The sequence below is a fragment of the Lathyrus oleraceus genome, chromosome 2 (genome assembly GCF_024323335.1).
Source record: "Lathyrus oleraceus cultivar Zhongwan6 chromosome 2, CAAS_Psat_ZW6_1.0, whole genome shotgun sequence".
Lineage (NCBI taxonomy): Eukaryota > Viridiplantae > Streptophyta > Magnoliopsida > Fabales > Fabaceae > Lathyrus > Lathyrus oleraceus.
The window spans coordinates 295,638,246-295,642,098 of record NC_066580.1 but is presented as its reverse complement, the minus strand read 5'-3'; the positions used below and the strand labels follow the sequence as shown (position 1 = coordinate 295,642,098).

General features: G+C 39.9%; 1 non-coding gene across 1 annotated transcript; it reads right to left on the bottom strand.

The window, feature by feature from the left end:
• Nucleotides 1-380: 380 nt before the first annotated feature.
• LOC127124061 (small nucleolar RNA R71) lies at nucleotides 381-487 on the bottom strand. Its single transcript, XR_007803702.1, has one exon. It is a non-coding gene; the product is annotated as a small nucleolar RNA R71 (small nucleolar RNA).
• Between the last annotated feature and the right edge of the window lie 3,366 nt (nucleotides 488-3,853).

Below are 3,853 nucleotides of genomic sequence, written 5' to 3'. Positions count from 1 at the left end.
TCGAAGATCAAAACCAAAGACCTCTTATGGACTTCGCTCAACCATCTAACGAAGAACCTAGTTCTAGTATAGTAAACCCGATCATCCCAGCTAATAATTTTGAACTTAAACCATCCCTGTTGCAACTAGTGCAACAGAGACAATTCGCGGGTCTCGCTACCGAGAACCCTAACCAACATTTAAAAATATTTCTTCAATTAGCAAATACTTTTAAAACCAATGGAGCTTCTCCTGAGGCAATATGTTTAAGATTATTTCCTTTTTCCCTCAGAGATAAAGCCCTATCATGGTTAGATTCCCTTCCACCCAATTCCATTACGACTTGGGATAACCTTAGAAGAGTTTTTCTTGCTAGATATTTTACCCCGAGTAAGACCGCCGTTCTTCGAAACCATATAACTAGATTTACCCAAAACCATGGAGAATCGCTGTTCGAAGCTTGTGAGAGATATAAAGAGTTGTTACGAGCATGCCCACATCATGGTTTAGAAAATTGGTTAATCATTCAAACCTTCTATAATGGACTTCATTATAACACAAAGATGACCATCGACGCTGCCGCAGGCGGTGCTCTGATGAACAAACCTTATCCTGAAGCTAGTGCCCTCATCGAAGACATGGCTCAAAACCATCAATCATGGGGAGTCGAACGAGCGACAGTTGAGAAAAAGGAAGCCAAAGGAGGAGTGCATGAACTAAGCTCTATAGACATGATGCAGGCTAAAATGGACGCATTAGCCCTTAAGGTCGAGCATATGTGCACGAACCCGAATACTGTAGCCGCAGTTTCGTCGGATTGTGAGATATGTGGAACCCAAGGACATCAATCTGCCGAATGCAGTCTATTGAACGAAACCCACTCCGAGCAAGTTAACTACACCCAAGGGAACCCATATTCGAATACCTATAACCCTGGATGGAGGAATCACCCGAACTTCTCCTATAAAAACAATATCCCTATCCAAAATAATGCACCTCCGAGACCTAGTTATCAAGCCCCTAGATCAAATCAACCTATGCAACCTGTACCACCAAAGCCGAGCCTTGAGAAAATTATGGAAAATTTTATCACCGCTCAAACCCAACAAAACAAGGAGTTCATGAACCAAAACATTCATGTTAACGAATTGATTACTCAGTTAGGAACCAAGGTTGACCAAATAATTACTCATACCAAGATGCTTGAAACCCAGATCTCTCAGGTAGCTTTAAACCAAGCCCCTCAGACTACACCTGGAGGACAATTCCCTGGACAACCTCAACAAAATCCGAGAGGACAAGCCAATGCCATTACCCTAAGAAGTGGGAACGCTTATGATGAGCCACCAAACCCAAGATTAAGTGAACCCGAAACTTCTAAGGAATGTACCAAACCCCCGGACAAAGTAAAGGAACCAAAGGAATTTGAAAACCAGGAAGGTCGAGATAAAGGAGAAGAACCTAAAGATAAAATTTACCTACCGCCCCCGCCATATAAACCACCTATACCATATCCCCAAAGACTCAAACAAACCCAGATCAATAAATAGTACCAAAAATTTATTAAAGTTATAGAAAAACTTCATGTAGAAATCCCTTTCACAGAAGCCATCACCCAAATACCTTCTTATGCAAAGTTTCTGAAAGACATCCTTACCAACAAACGTAGAATTGACGATCCGAAGCCTTTGGAATGTAATGCTATTTCCGAGGACAAATTAGCAAAGAAAGATAAAGATCCTGGAAATTTCTCCATTCCTTGCCTTTTGGGTAATCATGTCATCGGAAAAGCTTTTCTAGACTTAGGAGCTAGTGTGAGTTTAATGCCTTTAGCAGTTTGTGAGAGGTTAAACTTAGGAGAATTACAACCCACTAAGATGTCACTTCAGTTAGCCGATAGATCTGTCAAATATCCGATAGGCATTCTAGAAGATGTTCCTGTTAGGATAGGTCAACTATTTATCCCTACTGATTTTGTCGTCATGGACATCAAAGAGGACAATGATATACCAATCCTTCTAGGTAGACCATTCTTATCGACTGCAGGAGCCATAATAGATGTCAAGAAAGGAAAGTTGACATTTGAGGTAGGTGACGAGAAAATAGAATTTATACTTTTGAAATTTCTTATGGCACCTGTGATGGGAGACTCGTGTTATGCCTTAGATATCATTGATGAATGTGTTAGAGAATTAGAACAAAAAGAAATTATAAAAACAATCAAGTTACCATCAACCCCCGTAAAGGAAGATGATGACTTTAAAGAACCTTACATCGATGATAACCTTTACGAATGTTTATCCCTTACCCCAGATCCTATGCCATGCCCTAAGAAACCAACCTTAGAACTTAAGGAACTGCCTAAGAACCTGAGATACGAGTCCCTCGATGAAAAGATGAACCGTCCAGTTATAGTTAGTGCTACCTTGAGCCATGAGGAAACGAACCAACTTTTAGACGTTTTACGAAGATATCCCTCAGCCTTAGGATATAATATCTCTGACCTGAAAGGTATAACCCCATCCGTATGCATGCATCGGATTTCGCTCGAAGAAGATTCAAAACCCTCTAGGGAGCATCAGAGAAGAATAAACCCTATAATGAGTGATGTTGTTAAGAAGGAAGTTCTTAAGTTACTTGAGGCAGGTATAATCTATCAGATCTCGGATAGTAAGTGGGTGAGCCCTGTGCATGTAGTACCTAAAAAGGGAGGCATCACAGTCGTGCAAGACGATAAAGGCGAACACGTAGCAAAACGTTTAGAAGGAGGATGGCGGATGTGTATAGATTATAGAAAATAAAATAAAGCAACTAGGAAGGACCATTTCCCTTTACCATTCATAGACCAGATGTTGGAGCGTCTAGCCAGACACTCTTACTTCTGTTATTTAGATGGATACTCTGGATTCTTCCAAATACCTATTCACCCAGAAGATCAAGAAAAAACTACCTTTACATGCCCCTATGGAACCTTTGCCTACAGACGAATGCCTTTCGGCCTCTGTAACGCCCCAGCTACTTTCCAGCGCTGCATGATGTCAATCTTCGCAAATTACCTAGATGGTATCATGGAAGTGTTTATGGACGATTTCTAGGTTTGCAGATTCAATTTTCACAATTGTCTTGCTAACCTTGAGAAAATCCTGGAGAGATGCGTGGAGGTGAACCTCGTGCTAAATTGGGAAAAATGTCATTTCATGGTGACCGAAGGAATAGTTTTAGGACATATAGTTTCCGAAAAAGGTATAGAGGTAGATAAAGCTAAAATAGAAGTTATAGAAAACCTAAAACCACAAAAAACAATCAGAGAAGTCCGAAGCTTTCTTGGACACGCTGGATTCTACCATCGTTTTATTAAGGACTTCTCCAAAATAACTAATCCTTTAACCGGACTTTTAATGAAAGATGCTGAATTCACTTTCGAAAAAAATGTAATGACGCATTTAATCTCTTAAAGCAAGCATTAATCTCTGCACCCATTATGAAACCGCCCGATTGGTCGGAACCTTTTGAGATAATATGCGATGCTAGTGATTATGCAGTTGGAGCCGTTCTAGGACAAAGGAAAGATAAAAAATTACATGCCATTTATTATGCCAGTAGAACCCTAGATGCTACCCAACTTAATTACACAACAACCGAAAAAGAATTACTCATTGTAGTTTTCGCTATAGACAAATTTAGATCTTATCTAGTAGGAGCAAAAATTATTGTTTACACCGATCATGTTGCCATTCGTTACCTATTATGTAAAAAAGATGCAAAGCCCAGGTTACTCCGATGGATTCTATTACTACAAGAGTTTGATTTAGACATAAGAGATAAAAAAAGCACTGAAAATGTAGTAGCCGATCACCTTTCTAGGCTAGAACAT